This window comes from Lithobates pipiens, unplaced genomic scaffold (genome assembly GCF_037356315.1).
Source record: "Lithobates pipiens isolate NorthernLeopardFrog02 unplaced genomic scaffold, aLitPip1_a1.2 Scaffold_13, whole genome shotgun sequence".
NCBI classification, from domain to species: Eukaryota; Metazoa; Chordata; class Amphibia; order Anura; family Ranidae; genus Lithobates; species Lithobates pipiens.
In genome coordinates this window covers 329,705,698-329,729,805 of record NW_027507718.1, presented here as the reverse complement: position 1 = coordinate 329,729,805, position 24,108 = coordinate 329,705,698, and positions in this window count along the sequence as shown.

Here is a 24,108-nt window from a genome sequence, read left to right as displayed (position 1 = left end):
CTGGTGACCAGTACTCTGTTACTCCGACGGGCTGGTGACAGGTACTCGGGTACTCCGACGGGCTGGTGAGAGGTACTCGGGTACTCCGACGGGCTGGTCACAGGTACTCGGGTACTCCGACGGGCTGGTGAAAGGTAATCGGGTACTCAGATGAACTGTGACAGGTACTCAGATAGACTGTGACAGGTACTCAGGTACTCGGGTACTCAGATGGGCTGTGACAGGTACTCGGGTGCTCAGATAGGTTGTGACAGGTACTCGGGTACTCAGATGGGCTGTGACAGGTACTCGGGTATCAGATGCGCTGGGACAGGTACTCAGGTACTCGGGTACTGAGATGGACTGTGACAGGTACCCAGATGGACTGTGACAGGTACTCAGGTACTTAGATGGGCTGTGACGGGTACTCAGATGGGTTGTGACAGGTACTCAGGTACTCGGGTACTCAGATGGGCTGTGACAGGTACTCAGGTACTCGGGTACTCAGATGGGCTGTGACAGGTACTCGGGTACTCAGATGGGCTGGGACAGGTACTCAGGTACTCAGATGGGCTGGGACAGGTACTCAGGTACTCGGGTACTCAGATGGGCTGGGACAGGTATTCAGGTACTCAGATGGGCTGTGACAGGTACTAAGGTACTCGGGTACTCAGATGGGCTGACAGGTACTCAGATGGGCTTGGACAGGTACTTGGGTACTCAGATGGGCTGGGATAAGTACTCAGGTACTCAGATGGGCTGGGACAGGTACTCAGGTACTCAGATGGGCTGGGACAGGTACTCAGATTGGCTTGGACAGTTACTTAGGTACTCAGATGGGCTGGGACAGTTACTCAGGTACTCAGGTACTCAGATTGGCTGACAGGTACTCGGGTACTCAGATGGGCTGTGATGGGTGATGACAGGTACTTTGATGGCTGGTGACAGGTCCTCTTTATTGGGGGGGTAATCAGTGTGTGATTGGTGTACACTAGGCAGTAACGAGATGTTACCACAATCTCCTTCTCACACACGATCTGTGTTTGAGGAGGAGAACCCGGTAACATCTCGTTACCGCGGTTTGTTTAAACTCTGTGACCGGCTGTGATTGGACACAGCTGGCCACGGGGTAAAGAGCCAATTTCATTGGCTCTTTACTGCGATGGGGATTGGGCCATGTTAGGATGACATGCCGCATCCCCGATCACCGCTCTGCACGCGCCCTAGGCACGTGCACGAGTGCTGTAACGGCACAGTACATGTGACACATGTATCGGGGGGTGGATGGGGATGAAAATCCCACAGATCGGGGATGGGCTGTGTCCGAGGGACACACCTCATCCACGATCGCCGTGCTGCGGGCCCCCAGGGGCCCCCAGGGGCCCGCAGGAGCGGCGACATACCGAGACCATCATATGACGTCCACCCAGGATGGGAGATCCCATCTGTGGCTGTCGTATGATTATGGCTGGGTATTGAAGTTGTTAAATACACCAAATGAATAATTATATATGTATATATAAATTATTACTTTAATGTAATTAAGTATAAGCAAGATATATTTTAAGGAGGAAGTAAAACCTGATGAGTTTTTCTTCCTATCCTCTTACCAGCAAAGTAAAGGCATAATGGGCTAGTATGCATTGCATACTAGCCCATTATGTGACACTTACCTGCAAACGAAGCCCTGGCTGTCCCTGCTGCAGGCTGCATCCATCTTTGCCCATCTTCCTTTTGAGGCTGCCGACGCATGCGCGGGAGCCGCCCTGAGGAAACAGCACAAGTGGCCGGTCCTTCAGAGCGCATGCGATGATGACAGTACCTATAGGTATCTATGGGTAAGCCTTATTCTAGGCACAAAGTACACAGGAAGATATACAGCCCCTTTAACATGTGCAGGGGCTGTGCCAGGTATGCCCAGGCACACCCTAATCACTCTGATTCCCACTGCAGTGCTGCTGGCTTCCGTCTTCTCCCCCCAGCTGCTGCGGGGAGATGTTTCAGGATGGAGAGCGGGGTAAGGAGCTAATCAGTGTCATTTATCAGCCCCTTCCTTTTTTAAATAAACACAGTGAACACACTCACCCACTGTGTTCAATTGTAACTGAAGAACAGTGAACTGTTGCTTCAGTTTGTGAATGAACAAGAAGCCTCTCAGCACAGAGCACTTCCCATTCATTCACTCCCCGTAGGGATGTACGGTGAGGTCAGTGGCTGGTGAGGCAAAGGTATCAGAGCCAGATACACACAGGTTACATATGCCACAAACGTTAGAGCGAGATCATTAATTCTAGCACTGGACCTCCTCTGTAACTCTAAACAAGTAACCTCTAAGAATTTTTAAAGTGCCACCAGATTTTTAAGTACTGAAGTCTGGCACCATTCCATGAGTGTGCGCAATTTTAAAGTGTAACATGTTAAGTATCAATTTACTTGGTGTAACAGCATCAAAAAGAATAAATGGGCTAACTTATGCATTTATTTTTTTTAAAGAAAAAAACGTTTTTGAAAAATTGCTGCGCAAATACCATGTAACATAAAATTTGCTACGACCACCATTTTATTCCCTAGGGTGTCTGCTAAAACAATATATATATAATGTTTGGGGGTTCTGAATAACTTTCTAGCAAAAAAAAATTATGATTTATAAATGTAGGAGAGAAGTGTCAGAATTGGCCTGGGTGGTGAGGGGTTAATTACCATAAGTAACGTATTTGTCAGCGTATAACACGCGCCAGCGTATAACACGCACCCCAAGTTTAGGAGGGAATTTTAAGGAAATAAAACTTACATTTAAATGCCCATCAATGCAGCCTTATCAGTGTCCATCTGAAGCCTTGTCAGTGTCATTTGCAGCCTTGTCATGCAGCCTGTCCATCATTGCAGTCTTGTCATTGCAGCCTGTCCATCATGCAGACTGTCCGTCATGCAGCCTGTCTGTCCTTACAGCCTTGTGCATCGTTGTCCGGGCTGTGATAATGTCAGCTTTTATTTTTAAAAATGGCGCCGCTGAGATGTCCTGTGTATCTCGGCGGCTCCTGGTAGTTCTCGGTGGCTTTTGCCCGCCTTCAGCCGTACTCAGTGGCTTTTGCCCGCCTTCGGCCATACTCGGCGACTTTTGGCCGCCTTTGGCCGTACTCGGCGGCTTTTGGCCGCCTTCGGCTGTACTCGGCGGCTTTTGGCCGCCTTTGGCCGTACTCGCCGGCTTTTGCTCGCTCTTGGCCCTTCTCGGTGGTTTTCCGAAAGCCGCTGAGAAGGGCCGAAAGCCGCCGAGAAGGGCCGAAGGCGGCCGAAAGCCGCGAGAAGACCAGAGCCCAAAGATCGATCGGGAATTGCGGAGGATCAGCGTATAACACGCACCCGCGATTTTCCCCTGATTTTAAGGGGAAAAAAGTGCGTGTGTTATACGCCGATAAATACGGAAAGTAATATAAAAAGAATTATTATACATTATTTTTAAGGTAATTTACTTGATTTTCACAAACTGTATAACTTCAAACCAGTAATTTCACAGTAAATAGATAAAAAATAAATTATTATGTCATAATATATAGCCTAATACAGTAATATATGATTTAGCTTAATTAAAAAAGTACCTCTTCTACAGCAGCAGATCCTCCCTCTTACCTGTATGAGAAAAACATGGGATTATGGGTAAATCTTATACACATAACATGTTTTTTCCTTCTAGTTAAGAGGGCTGGAAGAGAGTATTTGTCTTTTAGACACATGCCTCCTTCTATGACACTGCAGTGAGAGGCGTGCCTCCACGGCAGCATTTTTATTGGACAGCTTGGACCAATGGTACTTTACCATTGTGCCAAGACTCCAAGTTGCCCATTGAGCTCAGTGGCTTTGACAAGAAATTAGGAGAGGCACTGTGAGCTCATCCTCTCAGTCTGCTGCAAACAGAGTGTGCCAGCCTGAACTGGCTGCTCTGTATGTAGCTTCTGACAGGCTGCTCAAAGAGCCCCGTATCCCTGGAAACATAGATGATAGGAGCCCAAGTGGTGGGGCAGGACCTCAGCTAGATACCTCCCAAATCTGGGGTCTCTGAGACCCCAGGTCGCCGAGCTACGACCCTCGAAGCTTGATAATTTTTTATTTTTTTATATTCATGGCTCTGCCTCACCTGCCTCCCCTGACTGCCCATCCCTGCTGCCCTGTGCAGCTGAGGCTGTAGAGAAAAGCATATGTGTTTGAGCTTTGGGGTTCACACTCTAATGCAATAGACTGTGCTCACCTATGCTCTTTAACATATAAACTTTTGTCTACATATGCGTGGGAGTGACGTCACGCGGCTCCAGCCAGTCACAGAGCCGGAGTCCGCGGCCCCTGAAGGAAGACGGGCGAAGATGGATGCAGCCTGCAGCAGGGACCCATACAAATAATGTGAGCAGCTACTCAAATATCTCTTTCCAATAATTTAAAGTGGTAGCGGTAGAGTGCCATGGAATGCCTGGTCAGGAAACATTGCTATAGAGAGATATGCTTTGTTCATATTTCATGTCTGAAGTTTACAACTGCTTTAAACACTTAAGGACCAGGCCTCTATTTTTAGATGTGGTGTTTACAAGTTAAAAACATTTTTTTTTTTTGCTAGAAAATTACTTAGAACCCCCAAATATTATACATTTTTTTCTAACACCATAGAGAATAAAATGGTGGTCGTTGCAATACTTTCTGTCACACCATATTTGTGCCTTACAAGAGCACTTTTTTTTTTTAAATACACTTTTTTGAATTAAAAATGAAGACAACAGTAAAGTTATCCAAATGTCCTTTTATATTGTGAAAGATAATGTTATGCCAAGTAAATGGATACCCAACATGTCACGTTTCAAAATTGCGCCCGCTCGCGGAATGGCGACAAACTTGTACCCTTAAAAATCTCCATAGGCGATGTTTAAAAAATTCTACAGGTTGCAAGTTTTGAGTTAAAGGGGGGTTCTAGAGCTAGAATTATCGCTCTTGTTCTACTGATCGCGGCGATACCTCACATGTGTGGTTTGAACACCGTTTTCATATGCAGACGCTACTGACGTATGCGTTCGCTTTTGCGCGCGAGCTCAGTAGGACGGGACATGTTTAAAAAAAATAACTTCTTATTTATTTTACCTTTTATTTTTACACTTTTTTTAAAAAAAATTGTGTCATTTTTATTCCTATTACCAGGAATGTAAACATCCCTTGTAATAGGAAAAAGCATGACAGGACCTCTTAGCCCTTGTACACACGGTTGGAGATTCCGACATGTACGGTGGGACTAGAAAAGGGAAGTTCAGCACCACGTCCGGCACCCTTTGGGCTCCTTCTGCTGAAAGGTCATTCTTTCAGGCATTGCTGTTTATCGGTGCTTTCTGTTGTCCGTTCTGACCAGCCGACTGTTTTCAAACCATGTTTCGTCTACGTACTCATCGTAGAGTTTGTGCTGTGCAGGGGCTTCGTGTTGGGGTTCTTACTTTGACACAAGCCCAGTCCATGAACAGTGATGACTCTGATAAGGGGACCTTATACTTCAGGCTTTAAATACTCAGTTCCCAAAATGTTATACTGATCTTGGCCATGTTGGTGTCTAATCTGCTTGCAATGTTGATTTGCAAAATTACTAATTTTTGGTCTTGTTTCACTCCACAGTGTCCTTCAACGCCACAGGAATGGCAGACTGTGGCCTCGCACTTTGCCAGTCATTGGGACTTTCCCAATTGTGGAGGTGCAATTGATGGGAAGTACGTCCGCATCGTCCCATCACCCAACTCGGGGTCGTACTATTTTAACTACAAGGGGTTTAATAGTATTGTGATGTTGGCAGTGGTGTCTGTGACCTATGACTTCTTGTATGTGGACGTGGGGCAAAATGGACAGATGTCGGATGGTGGAGTGTTCGCACAGACGGAGTTCTACTGGCGTCTCCAGAGGGGCAGTCTGGGCTTGCCACCCCCAGAAGAGAATAAGGAAGGACTCAAAATGCCTCATCCGCGTCTTCGTCGCGGATTAGGCATTTGCCCTGGCAAACCATCTGATGCAGCCTTTCCCGATGAGGACCCTCACCCCGGACCAGAAGATTTTTAATTTCCGCCTGTCCAGAGCCCGAAGAGTGGTGGAGAACACTTTTGATATACTGGCCAGCCGGTTCCGCCTTTTTTTAACGCCTATCCACATGGCGGAATACAAACTAAATCACATTGTGCTGGCGTGCTGTGTTCTTCACAATTTCCTAAAAAGACATTCTGCAAACTATGCGGTCTCAGTTGTCCAAGAAGCAGACTTGCTTGAAAATGAGAACCTCACGGGCCTTGAAGCTGCTTGTCCTGGCTTGCCCCCCCAAAGCGCCCGTGAGGTTAGAAACCAATACATGGAATACTTTGTGGGTAGGGGGGCCATTGATATGCCAGACAATGTGTGAGCGGCATTTTAGGAATACATTTTTCTTTGAAACTCCAATATTTGTTTTCATTTACTGCTTGGCTTGGTTTTATGTGTCTCCTAGGTAAATTTATGTTTTTTCTTGTTGTGCCTTTTTTTACAACAGTGCAAACCCAAGTTCTGAGCGAGATGAGGGGACAGTCTCTTCTTCAGATAAGCTTATTATGTTGTGGGTCTGCTACACACACACCTTTTTTTTGTTAAAGAGGAGGGCCGGTTATACAAAAAAAAAAAAAGTCAGCAGCTGCAAACACTGCAGCTGCTGACTTAATAAACACAATCACCTGTCCAGGGCGCCCGCGATGTCGGCTGCCCGAGGCCGACCCGTCCCTCGGCTCTCGGGTCCCGGCGCCGCCATTCCTTGTAAGGGAAACAGGCAGTGGAGTCTTACGGCTTCACTGCCCGTTTCCTACTGCGCATGTGCGAGTCCCGCAGCTACTGCGCATGCGCGAGTCCCGCAGCGCTTTCTGAATGGGACGCGCTGTGTTCTGGAACACACAGTTCCCAGAACACAGCGCGACCCATTACCCAGAAGACGCCGCGACGAAGACAGAAGACAGAAGATCTCCGCGGAGGAGGAAGAGGAAGATTAGGAGAAAGTGCCTAGCAACAGGCATTTCTGGTAAGTAAAAAAAAAAATGTTTTTCATTTTTTTTTTTTTTTTTTTGTCATTTTTAATATTTTTTTTGTTTTCAGGGTGGCCCTCCACTTTAACTAATGTATGTAGTGCATTACTGACCAAAATCAGCACCATGGCAGGAAAATGGCATGATTGTGAAAATTAACACATCACTGTGGGTGTTATTTACTAAAGGCACATCCACTATGCACTACAAGTGCACTGCAAAAGTGCACCTGAAACTGCACTTGGAGTGCAAAGTGGAGTTACCTTTAGTAAATAACACCCATTGTCACCGAAAACAACAATTTTACTCCAAATACTGCTTTTGCGTAATGAAAAAGGAAGCCACACATTGTTGATAATTTAACTTTTTAATCAAAGCACATTCACATGTGCGTTTAGAAAAGGGTTTTATAACAAACCAACATATTGGGTGTATCAAAAACATTATTTCAGGTAATTTTTTTGTAACTTGGTGTTTTTGTGTAAACAGGCATGTATCAAAGCGTAACATACAGAACACAGGAACTTACAAAGTTCAACTTTGAAAAGGGAAGACAATATCAGACATGAGTATGTACAAACTGGGCTGATATTGCCTTCATCACATGGGGTGTCACCCCTGGAAAATCCAAATTTGGAAGATGCACACAGTGTGTCAACATGTGCTATCTCCCATCATGGGGGATCAATGTACATGTTTTGGGGCTGCAACCCCTTCATCTCAGCCACTTTCCACAAAACACGTACATTGATCCCCCATGATGGGAGATAGCACATGTTGACACACTGTGTTCATCTTCCAAATTTAGATTTTTAGAAAATACAAAAGTTGTGGTTTAAAAGCCAAAAAATAAAACCCTAGCTAGTTTGGGCTGTTTCACACTCTCCCCAAAACATCAATGATGTTCTTCATTTTATTTTTAACATCATTGATGTTTTGCTGTATATTTTCTAAATCACGATTGCACTTGCCGAGTCTTCTCTCCCCTATGAGAATGTAAAAAAGGAATAATTAGCACACAGAGGGCAGAAATAGGAATATGAAACATTGCTTGGAAGTGTTGTACAATTGTGTTTTTTGGCCGAGTTCAAAGGTGAGAACATTATTGTGGACACTTTGTTAAGCTGGAATACTTACCTGCAGAACGATGTTTCTTATGCCGCGTACACACGGGCGGACTGTATGGCCTACTTAGTCCGCCGAAACACATTTCAGCGGACAGTCCGCTCGTGTGTGGGCTTCAGCGGACTTTTTCAGCGTGCAGTACGGCGGACTAAGTATTTCGGAATGTTCGAAATACTGTCCGTCGTACTCGCATTTCGGCGGACAATCCGCCCGTGTGTATGCCAGTCCGCCGTACTTTTGAAATGAGCGGACTTTTCCCGCCCGGAGAAAAGTCCGCTCATTTCGAGCGGGTATCCAGGTAGGCGGGGCCCGCGAAGGAGACGTCGCTGGCCCCGCCACCTGGTATGGACTTAAAGGGGAACCCAAACGCCGAAAAAAATCGGCGTGGGGGTCCCCCCCAAGTCCACAACAGACCCTTGTCCGAGCACGCTACCCGGCCGGCCAGGAAAGGGGCGCCCCCCCCCTCCTGAGCCGTACCAGGCCGCGTGCCCTCAACATGGGGGGGTGCCTTGGGGAAGGGGGGGCCGCGCGCCCCCCCCACCCCAAAGCACCTTGTCCTCATGTTGATGAGGACAAGGGCCTCTTCCCGACAACCCTGGCCGTTGGTTGTCGGGGTCTGCGGGCAGGGGGCTTATCGGAATCCGGGAGCCCCCTTTAATAAGGGGGCCCCCGGATACCAGCCCCCCACCCTATGTGAATGAGTATGGGGTACAATGTACCCCTACCCATTCACCTGTAAAATAAAAGTACCAAAAAAAACACAACACACGAGATAAAATACTTTATTGCACAGCTCCAGGGGTCTTCCGTCTTCGGGGGTCTTCTCGCCGGACTCCTCCGCTATCTTCTTGTAGCTCTTTTGCTAGCGGAGGAGTCCGGCTTTCTTCCTCGCCGTCGGCCTCTTCTCCCGCTCATACCAGGCGGCGGGGTCAGCGACGTCTCCTTCGCGGGCCCTGCCTACCTGGAGACGCGCTCGAAATGAGCGGACTTTCCTCTGCGTGTGTGGGCGAGTCCGTTCATTTCAAAAGTAGGGCGGATAGTATGGCGGACTTAGTACGCCGTATTAGTCCGCTCAAAAAGTGCCGTGTGTGGTCAAGTCCATTCATTCGAAAGTATGACGGACTGTCCGTCGGATTGTAGGCCATACAGTCCGCCCGTGTGTACGCGGCTTTATGAACAAATGAAACCATGAACTTGAAAGTAGCCATTTTAAAGAGGGATTCCGCCCAAAAAAAAATATTAAAAGCTAGCAGCTATAAATACTACAGCTGCTGACTTTTAATAAATGGACACTCACCTGTCCCGGGTTCCAGCGATGCCGGCAGCCGAGGCCGATCGACCGCTCGGGCCTCGGCAGCTGCCGCCGCCATTCGAGGTGAGGGAATCAGGAAGTAAAGCGAATCGGCTTCACTTCCCGGTTCCCTACTGTGCATGCGCGAGCTGCGCCGCGCAATCGGAAATCTCCGCGCTGTCACTGGGACCCGTGTGTGTCCCAGCAGACAGCGCGGCAGGGCAGGAAATGGCGTAGACTCCCGTGACAGGTATCTCCACCCCCCTCCCCCCTGAAAGGTGTCAATTGTGACACCGGAGGGGGGGGGGTTCCGATCAGCGGAGGTTCCACTTTAGGGTGGAATCCCGCTTTAAAATGCACAACATGAAATCAAAGCACATGGAGCAGTATGCAAGAATAATCATATGAACACACGACAACTACTTACTTTTTTGAAGAACACGCTTGATCCTTCTGTACTGATCGTGCTCCCTCAGTTTCAGGTCTGACCAGCATTTTCTCCGTTGATCCTTGGATCGGTGTACCCCAAAATTCTTCTGAAGACTCTTCACAACTTTAGTCATGATCTTAGCCTTTCTGATATTTGGGTTTGGGTAAGGTCCATACTTCCCATCATAGTCGGTCCTGTTCAATATGTCCACCATCTCCAACATCTCTACAAAAGACATATTTGAGGCCTTAAATCTTCTCTTCCTGGATGGGGACGTTTCAGGCTCCGGGCTTTCCTCGCCCTCCTCCTCGTTAGTGGAAAGCTGATTGCGCACCTGCGTTCTCTCCGCCATGTGGTCTCCCCACTGCGCCAAAAGGGAAGGGGCGGGGAATAGTCTAGAAAGAACGTCAGGGGCGGGCGGAGTTTCACGCATGTGCACTGTATATAAAACGCAACACGCGTGTGTCGTCCGTACGATCTGTGAACAGAGGGAGAACCTGAGGCGACGATCGTGCAAACGAAGGTAAAATTTGGAACTTGGTACATCACTAGGCTATACTGCTTCTAGATTGAGGCCTGCATTAGTGGAGTTTAGCCTGACATTAGGGTTGGTCTTGTGTTGTGTCTTGCAGACATTATGGACAGATTCAATGATCATAGCTTCCTCCCTCTGATCATCGATAAATACAGGAAGCTGCCCTGCCTGTGGCAAGCGACGCACCCTCATTATAGTAACAGACAAAAGAGGCAGGCAGCAATGGAGAAACTGGTTGAGTTTGTGAAGCCGGTGGTCCCCGAGGCAGACGTCAACTATTTAAAAGTGAAAATCGGTGGCCTGAGGAGTACTTATCTGAAGGAGAGGAAGAAGGTGCTGCAGTCCATGCAATCTGGTGCTTCAGCAGATGACGATTATGTCCCCAGGCTGTGGTATTATAACAGGATGCAGTTTCTGTCAGACCAGGCTGAGGCCAGAGAATCACTCTCTACTCTTCCTTCCACGCGTCCTATGCTACATTCCACACCCGCTGAGTCTTCCGACGCCCAACCTGGGCCTTCCACTCAGGAAGAACTGGGGGAGCCCAGCTTGAGCCAGGTATAGTATTGTTGTACATATTTTGGGAGTATAAATGAATGATGTTAATTTGATTTATGCTCACTAATTGTTGATTTTAGAAAGTGTTTCAAATATCAATAGACAGTAGTGGCCAAAACCTTTGGGACAAGAAAGAAAAATGCTGGGCTCAGAATGATAGTCTTTTGTATTGCTTAACAATTTGCAGCAGTCTTGATGTGAAAATTGTGTGTGTTTGATGAACCAAAAACTAAAACTATGTCCGTTTTTCATACACAGGAAGACATCAGCCAGGAGGAGGGTGTGGAATGCAGCAGCCAGGAGGTGGCTATGGAAAGTGGCAGCCAAGAGGAGGCAGGGGTAAGCGGCAGCAGGGCGGTGGGCGGGCAAAGGAGCCTGACAGAATGCCAGGTCCCTCCCCTCCGCCTTCCACGCAAAAGGGCGAGAAAGTGGGGGAAATGTGGAGGAGTCGGCTCTGAGGCTTATCGGGGAGGCTTCAGCGGCTCTCCAAGCCAAACCCACCTATCAAGAAGCCTTTGCCGCATTGGCTGCGTGCAAACTAGAGAAAATGGAGGAGGGGCAATAGCTCTTTTGTGAGGAGATAATTATACACACCCTCAACAAGGGTCTGTTGGGCCAAATTACACAAACAACACACTTGTGTGATTTGGCCTATGCCCCCCTCCTCCTTCTCCTTCTGCCACACCTCCAGCACCACAGCCACAGCCTGGAAGGAAGCGTGGAAGAAAGAGCAGAGTGTGATGGCCTGGGTTCAGTCTGGTCTGACAGAAGATGCAGTCTCTTGTAGGACCACAGCCTGGGAACATTGATGTCATCTGCTGCTGTTCCGGGTTTCTTGGACTTCAGGACCAGACTTCTCTCCCTCAGATATGTACTCCTCAGGCCACCAAGTTTTGCTTTTAAATAGTTGATGTGTGCCCTGGGGGCCAAAGGCTTCGCTAATCTCCCCAGTTTCTCCATCGCTGCCTCCCTCTTTATCTGTTACTGACACCTAAATAAAGGTTTTTTTTGTTTGAAGAAATACTTGCGTATGTGTTTTACTTCCAAAAGGACAGTTTATTTGTGAGCAGGCAGGTACATTTCAAAAATACAAAGTGACATGAATAACAAGGGGTACCAACACTAAACAACCTCCTGTAGATTAAAAAAGAAAATATAAAAAAGATAATAATGTTGTTGTGGTAAGTTGACACACAAAACACACCCCGAAAAATGGAAAGATGAGCAAAGTGTCAAAAAAGGAGATGTTTATGAAAAAAAATACAAAATTCACCCAAAAAACAATAAAAAAAATTGTGTAGATGTGACGATTTCTAAAATTGTATTGCTGAAATGAGTAAAAAAAGAGTCAGGAAATATGTTCGGGAGAAGTGTGTGTGATTATGAGCATCAAAAGAAGTTCCTTCTTGCAGCATTGTAAAGAACAAGAGAATGCGCTTCATGAAAGAATTTTTAACATTGCAACGTGACGAATGTGCTATATCGATTACGAGCAGTAGTTTTACCTGAGCGATCGCTTCCGTGTCCGAATTTGATTGTGAGCATGTGTGGCACCTTGTCCGCCGGAGTAGGCTACACATGATCAGAGTATGTCCGATCGGAGCATTTTGTCGGAAAATTTTACCAGCAAGATGGAAAAGTTGGTCCGTCGGATATTCCGATGGAAACAGTCCGATGCAGACCACACACAGTCGGAATATCCGACAAAATGCTCCGATCGGAAACATTCCGTCGGAATCTCCGACCGTGTGTACAAGGGCTTACAGATGAGATCTAGGGTCAGATCTCATATTTACACTAAAATGCAATAAAAAAAGAAAAAAGAAAGAAATTGTCATTTAAAAAAATGACATTAAAAAATGGCCCTGCAATGTCATGGAGACGGGTGGGGGTCATCTTCCCCTCACTCGTCTCCATGCCCAACCACAGAGAAGACCGAATCGCCTCTGCCGGTGCCAATGGCTCCTGTAAACGGCAGACGGCACCGGAGCATGGCGGGAGGGGGGGCCTCTCCAGCCGCCGATAAAAACAATCTTGCAGCAAATCCAACGCCGGCCAAACACAAGGATACCGGGGTTATGGCACCTGCTACAATAGCAACAATATTCGTCCTCAAAGTAAGAATGCACTCTAGGTGGTTTGGAAGTGGTTAAGGTCATTAACCTTTCAGTATCATCTCCCCTAGCACCTCCCCCTTCCAACACTTATCTGACTCCTCTTTCAAACCATCACTGCTGCTCTCTCTCTCTCCTCACAGTCGCATGGGCAGCTGCAGGAGCCATTGGTTCCTGCTGCTGTCAACCAAATCCTCTGAGGAGGGAGCAGGGATATGTGTCTATGCACACACAGAGTCCAGCTCAGGAGCGAGCCTGCATGTCTGCCCCCATAGCAAGCGCTTAGGGTCTTCAACATTTAGGCCTAATGCACACAACGCCTAAAAAACATTGCTTATACAAAGCTATCAGCATTTTTAATGCCTGTAAAAGCATCTCTATGTTAGTCTATGTGGCCATGCACACTTTGGCATTTACAGGAGTATATGAAGAGGAGCATTTACAGGCAGAAAAAAATCCACCAAAGGTGTGTTCTGAGAGGAGTTTAAACGCAATAAATGTGCATAAACACATATGTACAGTGGTGTGAAAAAGTGTTTGCCCCCTTCCTCATTTCCTGTTCCTTTGCATGTTTGTCACACTTAAGTGTTTCGGAACATCAAACCAATTTAAACAATAGTCAAGGACAACACAAGTAAACACAAAATGCAATTTGTAAATGAAGGTGTTTATTATTAAAGGTGAAAAAAAATCCAAACCATCATGGCCCTGTGTGAAAAAGTGATTGCCCCCTAAACCTAATAACTGGTTGGGCCACCCTTAGCAGCAACAACTGCAACCAAGCGTTTGCGATAACGTGCAATGAGGCTTTTACAGCGTCCTGGAGGAATTTTGGCCCACTCATCTTTGCAGAATTGTCCTAATTCAGTTACATTAGAGGGTTTTCGAGCATGAACGGCCTTTTTAAGGTCATACCACAACATCTCAATAGGATTCAGGTCAGGACTTTGGCTAGGCCACTCCAAAGTCTTCATTTTGTTTTTCTTCAGCCATTCGGTGGTGGACTTGCTGGTGTGTTTAGGATCATTGTCCTGCTGCAGAACCCAAGTTCGTTTCAGCTTGAGTACACGAACAGATGGTGAGACATTCTCCTTCAGGATCTCTTGGTAGACAGCAGAATTCATAGTTCCTTTTATCACGGCAAGTCTTCCAGGTCCTGAAGCAGCAAAACAGCCCCAGACCATCACACTACCACCACCATATTTTACTGTTGGTATAATGTTCTTTTTATGAAATGCAGTGTTCCTTCTACGCCAGATATACTTGGACACACACCTTCCAAAGAGTTCCACTTTTGTCTCATCGGTCCACAGAATGTTGTCCCAAAAGTCTTGGGGATCATCAAGATGTGTTGTGGAGAAATTGAGACGAGCTTTGATGTTCTTTTTGCTCAGCAGTGGTTTTCTCCTTGGAACTCTGCCATGCAGGCCATTTTTGCCCAGTCTTTTCCTGATGGGGGAGGCATGAACGCTGACCTTAACTGAGGCAAGTGAGGCCTGCAGTTCCTTGGACGTTGTTGTGGGGTCTTTTGTGACCTCTTGGATGAGTCGTCGCTGCGCTCTTGGGGTAATTTTGGGCGGCCGGCCACTCCTGGGAAGGTTCACCACTGTTCCATGTCTTCGCCATTTGTGGATAATGGCTCTCACTGTGGTTCGCTGGATTCCCAAAGCTTTGGAAATGGCTTTATAACCCTTTCCAGGCTGATAGATCTCAATTACTTTCTTTCTCAATTGTTCCTGAATTTCTTTGGGTCTCGGCATGATGTGTAGCTTTTAAGGATCTTCTGGTGGACCTTACTGTGTCAAGCAGCTCCTATTTAAGTGATGCCTTGATTGTGAACAGGTGTGGCAATAATCAGGCCTGGGTGTGGCTAGAGAAATTGAACTCAGGTGTGGACAACCACAGTTATAGTATGTTTTAACAAGGGGGGCAATCACTTTTTCACACAGGGCCATGATGGTTTGGATTTTTTTTCACCTTTAATAATAAACACCTTCATTTACAAATTGCATTTTGTGTTTACTTGTGTTGTCCTTGACTATTGTTTAAATTGGTTTGATGTTCCGAAACACTTAAGTGTGACAAACATGCAAAGGAACAGGAAATAAGGAAGGGGGCAAACACTTTTTCACACCACTGTATATACATGCAGTAAATGTATTTCAATGGCCACCATAAATGAATATTCTGGCCAGTAGACTGCATTTATGCTCAAGCGTCATACACGTGTACATATTGTAAAATTGAGAGATGTTTTTTCTGACAAATTTTGTCAAAAAAATTCTGCTTATTCATAAACCCGTGTGCTTGAGGCCTCAAAATGTATCACCATATTTGTTCGTTTTGTCTAGAATGTATATAAGATTTGTAACGTTGTTTGGAAATCAATGGAAAGTACCCATGTAAAATTAGACTTTATAAAGAAGCCCTTTGTTGTGTGCATTATTTCTTAGTTTTATTTCTCTCATCTTCTGATATCACAAATAGTTCCATCCTCTTAGTGGTGTCTAAACATCTTTGGATTGGAATGTTAGTTTCATCTTTTATTATAGTTATTTGTGTACTCTCATTTGAAATTGTATGTTTACCTTTTTTTGCTGCTTTTGTTTTTTTTTCTGTAAATTTTTTTAATATTGAGACTATTTAGGGATCATTTTATAGAGAGCAGAATAAAACAAAGCATCCATTTTCCGTGGAGTGTTAACAGGTTAGATCCCATGAAAAGTTGTTATTCCTGTCTGGGTCCCCATTGGGGAGGTTCCCCTCACTTCCTGTGGTGTCAGCAGGAAAGGAAGTGAGCAGAATCTCTAAAGCAGCTACCCAGACAGGAATAAAACAGGATTTCTGTACTCACCATAAAATCCTTCTCTTGAAGTTCATTGTGGGACACGGGATCAGTAGAATCTGAGAATAGTGGGCTATACTGCTGCCTTTATGAAGAAATGAACAACGAAAAACAAAAAAAAAAAAAAAAGCAGCCATCAGTCAGCCAGGTATAACCCCCCCCCCCCCCCACTTCAATTGTTTTTAAAAGCAGTAGGAGTAGACCATGAACCTAGAGGGGTGGATCTGTGTCCCTTGATTGCTTTCTAGAAACTGCATTTTGATGGGAAAATATGAAACCTTATTCATAAAGCTAAACCCCGGGGAAGAACAATTTTGATCCATTTGCTGCTTAAAATTGATTATCTCTACTGATACCTGTCCCGTGTTTGGCTGCTGCTCTGTGTGGATCTTTTGGAATGTTGTTTATGTGTGCCGTGTTCATATATGAACGCAGCGATTGGGTGAGCTATGGTGCAGAAATATGCAACATGTCTGCGTTTTCCATCCCACACCACAGTTCATCCGCACCTCCATTTCTCCCTGTGTTTCCACATACAGCATCTGATCTACAATGCATAGAATTGAATGAAATGTCACATGTACCATTCTAATAAAGTTTAAAAACAAAAATAAACAGTGCTCTGAGCTTTAAAGGCATAAGGCACCGCCAGCCAGATGTGACACTTCCTGTATAGTAAAACGTGGCATTTATCTATGCAGGAATGTCAGTCCTGGCTGGAAGGAGATTGTCGGGTTTGGAATCATGTGTCCGGTCTGAAACCCGGACACATTATTCACACTGGACTATGACTTCCCAGCAGGGTTGCCGGCTGCAGTTGTCTAAGCCGGAAGTGTCTGTTACACTCTCTCTCACACTGCCCAGCACTAACACCCCCCCCACATACAGATGGGAGAGGAGAGAGGGATCGAATTGCACCGCTTCCTCCCACCCCTACCCCTCTGTGTCGGCCCACACTCTAATCCCTGGCACTGTGCCTCAAGAAAGGAAAGTGGCGGCCGCAAACTTGAAGTCCAGCAGCCACAGATACAGATGTAAAGGAGGACACTGTGGACTCTGATGTAAAGGGGGACTCTTGTGATTAACTTCATATGATTAGAAATATTATTTAATCACAAAGTATATCTATAGCTTATAGGGGTGCAATGAATCAAAAAACTCACGGATCGGATCGTTCTTCGGATCAGAGTCACGGATCAGATCATTTTTTGGATCAGCAAATAATAATTTAATTTGCAAAAACATGTAAAAATTCCACCACCATATAGTCCCCACTGTAATATCCACAATCTCCCCCACTGTAATATTGGCTGAGTATGGCTGCATACGGCTGAGCATGGCTGAGTATGGCTGGGTACGGCGGAGTATGGCTGGGTATCGCTAGAGTATTGGCACGGTATCGCAGAGTATTGCTGAATATTGGCAGGGTACCACAGAGTATTGGCAGGAAGGGTATTGCTGAGTATTGGCAGGGTATTGCAGAGTATTGGCAGGCAGGGTATTGCTGAGTATTGCTGAGTATTGGCAGGGTATTGTAGAGTATTGGCAGGCAGGGTATCACTGAGTATTGGCAGGCAGGGTATCGCAGAGTATTGGCAGGCAGGGTATTGCTGAGTATTGCTAGAGTATTGGCAGGGTATTGCAAAGTATTGCTAGAGTATTGGCAGGGTATTGCTGGGTACTGCAGGGTATGGAGGGATGGTTGCTTCCCTCTCTGGATCTCTCCCCTCCACTGTACAGATTAGTACAGAGAGGGGAGAGAGGAACCGCGTCATGACATGGTTTGTTTACAAGTGATCGCTACGTCGGAGCGATCACAGTGTAAACAGCCTGGGTGTAGAAAGATGGCCGCCGATTCGGAGCTAGGCCGAAGCCGCGGCCTTTCCTAAGGCCGAGACCGCGGAGCACTCCCTAATAGCTTATACTATAAAAAAAATGCTGTGCGCTGCTAAAGTGTTTGGGTTTGACTTGAAGAAAAGGTGGCAACCCTAGTGAGCTATGGTGCAGAAATCTGCAACATGTCTACGTTTTCCATCCCACACCACAGCTCATCCTCACCTCCATTTCTCCCTTTGTTTCCAAATACAGCATCTGATCTGCAATGCATAGAATTGAATGAAATATATATATATATATATATATATATATATATATATATATATATATATATATATATATATAATTTTTGTATTCATTGATTAGGTCCAGTCTTGTCTTAACAGTATCCATAGCAACAGGCTGCACCTGGGGTTAGGCCTTGTGACCTGATGCCAGCTCTATCACTTCAGTCTGACTGCAGAGCTGGATGGTTATCGCATCGCTGTGTGAAGACAGAAGAAACCCGGACCGCTGACCAGGCTTACTTTCTTATAAATTTTTAATTTCTTTTTTCATTGAATTTATTAAAATAGACGTGATATAGATATAAAAGTTTAGATTAAGGGTTTTTGGGGAGTTTGGGGGTGGGGGATTGCTGAATACAGCTGTGGGGGAAGGGGGGTAAATTACAGTTTGTATAAGGTTTTGTATTTGAATTTCTTAGATTTCTGATAAATAGTGATAATATATCTATCTGATAGTCTCCATTTGGACAGAGCATACACCTACATCCCCCCATTACAAACATTGATCTCCTGAACTGGACAGAAGGAAAGATGATGAAAAGAAAGGTGAACCATCTCTCATCAACCAGAGAGGAGGAGAGAACGGCAAAGAGAAGCAGAGAAGAACGCACCAATGGAGAACACCCCATCTTGCTGGCTCTTTTGCGGATCCCAGAAACCTCCCCCCAGGATATAGAGGCTTTCTACAACTTTACTGGTATGTCCTCACTTTTCCTTTATGATAGAAAACCTGTAATGAGAGAAATACATAGGCTGCCATTGCTGAACTCTGTAAATGTTAGTTGACTGTCACGATGATCCAATGATTTCTATACTTTTTAAGTCAATGACCAGAAGCAAGTAGACAGACGTTACTGTATAATTACTGATGTCAGGGTCTTTCCAGCGGCGGCCAGTCCATTAGGGGTGACCAGTCGATTAGGGGCAGCCAGTCCATTAGGGGTGCCCGGGCCCCTCCCCCCCTCTCCCCCCCATATGCAATGGATAGATTCATGCCTCACCAGGCGCATGAACTACAGCGGCCAGGTTTTTTTTTTTTAAGCACCTGATCAGAGCCATAAGCTCTAATAGGCTTCAAAATAGGGTAGGCTCGGGATGCTGAGGATGCATCCAGAGCCAATCCTGGTGTGTTGCAACAGCAAATGAATATTCACTGTTGCAACACTGATCCTCCTCCCGCCAAAATCGGGAAGTGGATCTGATACCCATAACTCGATTGGCTGAAAGGACAGGCGATCCTTTTGGATGCCTAGTAGGAGAGGAGGAGATGCACAGCGGAAGCGAGGAGGAGAAGAGCTGCCCGGTCCCCACCGATGCCTGGATGCCGCAGCTCCATGGATGCCCAGTCCTTGCCACCGAGATGGTGTAAGTGTCGGTGGACTGACCGGTGGAAAGCAGGATGGTTTGAGTTGCCCTGGGGGGTTTTGGTTGTTTTCCACCCCCACCAAACAAAAATACACCAGCCGCCACTGGGTCTTGCAGTATATAATTGTTTACTTGGCTGTGTATGATATTTGAATTATTGATGCGCAGATGTGTTTTTTTTCCTTTTTCCTTATTTTAAACTACTACCTGAAAAGAAAAACTCCATGCTCCCATTCAACCAGTAGTGCTGAGCAATCCTCAATGATGAGGAGGGTGAATACAGGGCACTGTGGTGATGGCGGGTCCATAACACCCGGCACATACAGTGACCCTGAATTACTAAAGGAGTAAAGCTTGTTCACTGTTTAAAGTGAATTCTAACTCTGCTTAGTGAAAGTAGCAAAATTTCACTTTGCAAAGGATACCCAATCACACATAAGGAAAATGAAAAAGGAAATGATTGCTGATCGCACATTATTGTTAAGATTTGAAGGCAGCACAGCTTCGCCTTATTCACTGACATAAGTAAAAAATCCCTTGAAAAGTGAATATGGGCTACTTCTTTGTTTGGAAATTTCTTTTTATTACAGAATTTTAATTGAAGCATAAAACATAAGCTTTGGGGTATTCCCCGGCTAACAAGTACATGGAACATGTACCAAACTAACAATGCACAACTAGCTATTGCAGAGTTCAATACACCCTGCTCAGATCCACACCAGTAAGGATTAACTCAAAGGATTAATGCATAATATGGGCTACTTCTTAAAGTGGTTCTAAAGGCAGATGTTTTTTTTTTTTATCTTAATGCATTCTATGGAGTAAATTAAAAAAAACCTTCTGCAGGCAGCTCTACCCTCAGCCACCCCCCCCCCCCCCTTATACTTACCTGAGCCTGATCTCGATCCAGCCTTGTGTATAGGAGCAGAGACTTTCTTCTAGGGGGACAGAAAAAAAATTGCTTGGCTTTACCAATCCAAACTATTCACCCCTGAAGTCACATGAAAAACAACACAATCTTTCTGCTGTTTGATGAACATTTTAACACATGCATCTCAGCTTATCCGTGGGTCAAAAATACATTTTTCTAAACAGCAGGAAAAGTGAGTGTAATGTTTTGTTCTACACCGGACCAGCGAATCCAGCTTTGTCCTGCAGCAATCTGCCCAAAGCCAGCGCATGCCAGGTCCTGCACCACCATCTTCTTTGCTCACATCATCTGGGAACCGGCTGTGCCTTCTGGGTCCAGGCGGTAGACCCTTGCCATCTACACACAATGGTTGGATGGTATTGTCTTCATGGGAGAAGGAATTGACAAAATGAAAATGAAGTAGTGTTTAGTTGCAGAATGATTGTGATGGATCCCTGTAAGTGATGCAGACACTATGATGGGCATCAAGTAAAAACGTCTAATCATTGGCTCGTCTTTTCTGACACAGTCAAACAATCACCTTCCAAATATTTTGGTAGAATCTCAAGTGGTCACATTCGTATCTTTGCCAACTTCCCAACTTTTTGAGATGGGAAAGAGGAAAAAGGACATACGTCCTGTAATGAGTTGCATATATTATAAAAATAAAACAAAATGATGGGATAAACACACAAACGGTCTTTTCATCGTTATGTTTCCTTTGTCATTGTCTTTTTAAAATGAGAATGTGAGAATGAAAAGGTCTGTATGAAAGGTGTAAAGTAATGTATTATAATACTTGTGGCAGTTAAGTATTGCATTTATTTCACAGGTCTACAAATCTGTCCAAAAAAGAGGGGCACCTATGGAGGAAAGAAGGACAGATGGATTTGGTTCCAAAAGAGGGACAACTGGGAGGTAAAAAAACACAAATCAAACTGGAATGGCCTGGAAAATGGAAACAATAATCACCCAGAGGAAGAGTGACCACAACAAAGGAACAAACATATAAATATCTATATATAACAGAGTTAGAGGTATTGTGTGGGAAGAGGGTATCAGACACTGTGTATCTAAAGCCAAAACATTTTCTGTGTTTCAGATTGAGTAGGGATCATCTAGAACCCCTGTCATGGTTTTATTGCTGTCTGTATCACCGCTGGAGAGACTAGCTCACTCCTCCAGTGAACGAGCGGCCTGCGCCCGGTGCGCTCCACGATCGGCGAGTCTAGAAGACTCAGCTGAACACAGATCGGAGTGAGGGGTCGATCCCGACACCTTACCATGTAATCAGCTGTCAGCCAATGACAACCGATGATGTGATATAAACAGAGCCGGTAATCAGCTATTTTTTCTTCTCACACTTGATCGCCGACGGTTGTGAGATGGACATCCCTCCCGATCGTGGAGAGCCTCTGCAGAGCCTTCTGTGTCCACTTGTGCCACCTGCCAGTGCACAACAGTACCGCCTACCAGTGCCCACCAGTGCCACCTGCCAGTGCTCACAGTGTCAATTATCAGTGCCACCTATAAATGTCACCAATCAGTGACAATACCAGTGCTGCCTATCAATACCACCTACCAGTGTCCATCAGTGCCACCTGCCAGTGCCCATCAGTGCCACCTACCAGTGTCCATCAGTGCCACCTACCAGTGTCCATCAATGCCACCTATCAGTGCCCACCAGTGACATCTATCAGTGCTCATCGGTGTCATCCTCAGTGCCACTCAGCAGTGACACCCATCAGTGCCACCCATGAGGGACCATCATTGCTGTCTTATCAGTGCCTATCAGTGCCTCTCAGTGTCGCCTTATCTGTGCCCATCAGTGCACCCCATTAGTGCCTGTCAGTGCAGCCTCATTGGTGAATATCAATGAAGGAGAAATATTACCCATTTGCAAAATTTTATAACGAACTATGAACCATGTTTTTTTTTGTTTGTTTTTTCATTTCTGTCTTTTTTTGTATGCTTAGCAAAAATAGTGGTGATTCAATATTTGCAAAAGAAAGCTTAATTTATGTGAAAAAAATGATAAAAATGTAATTTAAATACAGTGTAGCATGACCACGCAATTGTCATTCAAAGTGTAAGCAAATGGTTAAGCATGGTATGAGCAACCAAAACAAATGAAAGATTCATGAAGTATATTACTGCCAACTCACTCAGTTAGTGCCCATAGTGCCATCCATCAGTGCCCACAGTGCCACCTATCAGTGCCCACAATCTGCCTCAACAACAGTGGTGCACCTCATATGCCACATATCCGTGCCCATCAGTGTCATCTACCAGTGCCTAGCAGTGCCGCCCATCAGTGCCCAGCACTGCCACCTATCAGAGCCACCTATCAGTGCCACCTATCAGTGCCCATCAGTCCCATCTATCAGTGGTACCTATCCGTGTCCATCCGTGCCACCCATCCGTGCCACCCATCTGTGCCACCCATCCATGCCATCTTATCTGTGCCCATCTTTGCCCATCAGTGCCACCTTATCTGTGCCCATCAGTGCTGCCTTATCTGTGCCTATCAGTACCGCCTTATCTGTGCCTATCGGTGCCACCTTAAACGTGCCCACCAGTGCAGCCTATCAGTGCCCACCAGTGCAGCCTATCAGTGCCCACCAGTGCCGCCTCATCAGAGCATTTCAATAAAGGAGAAAAATGACCTGTTTGAAAAATTGTATAACAAACTATTAAACATGATTTTTTTTTTTTTGCATCTTTTTTTGTTTGTTTAGCAAAAAATAAAACTCCCAGCTTAAATACCACCAAAAGAAAGCTCTATTTGTGGGAAAAAAATGATAAAAATTTAATTTGGGTACAGTGTTGTATGGCCGCGTAATTGTCATTCAAAGTGCATCAGCGCTGAAAGCTAAAAATTGGTCTCGGCAGAAGGGGGGTTTAAGTGCCCAGTAAGCAAGTGGTTAAACAAATTAATGAAAAAAATGTCAATACTATGGTGTTAAAGGAAGATGCCTAGAAGGGACTCAAGTGGCGCATCAAAAAATTTAATAATTGAATAAATAGGTAAAAAATGTACTTTATTATTGTATACATTTCTGATTAGTGCCACAAATTACAAAAAAGGAACATACGAATATACCAATACCCCTCTAGCACCAGTAAAAACAGACAACTTTGTCTTGAGCAACACTATATACAGAACGTCAAACTGATCATTAATGGAGACACAGTATATATACTTAACATATTAAGTATATAATATATATAATAATATATATTGTGATATATATTGTGTTCTGGGTCCATGCATGCCAAGGTGGTAAAAGCAATAATCATAGGCTATTTTTTCATGCTAAAGTGGTTGTAAAGGCAACATTTTTTTGAACATTAAAGTGGTTGTAAAGTCAGAAGGTTTTTTTATCTTAATGCATTCTATGCATTAAGATAAAAAAAAACTATGTTTTCAGCAGCCCCCCTCAGCCCCCCTAATACTTCCCTGAGCCCATCTCAATCCAGCGATGTTGCAGGAGAGTCTCGGCAGACTCTCCCTCCACATTGGCTGAGACAGCAGCACAGAGCTTTTGGCTACCACTGCTGTCAGTGAGCCAATGAGGAGAGAGAGGGGGCGGGACCGAACCGTGGCCTGTAACTGAAAAAAATGCGTTTTTCAGGTATAAAACACTATTTGTTCTGACCATTTTCCCCTAAGCACTTACCTGACTTTTGTCACCACTTACCACTCCAGCTCTGTCCAGATTGCAGCACTGCTCTTTTCACTTCCTAGTCTCACAGGAGACACTGAGAGCAGTGGGAGTCC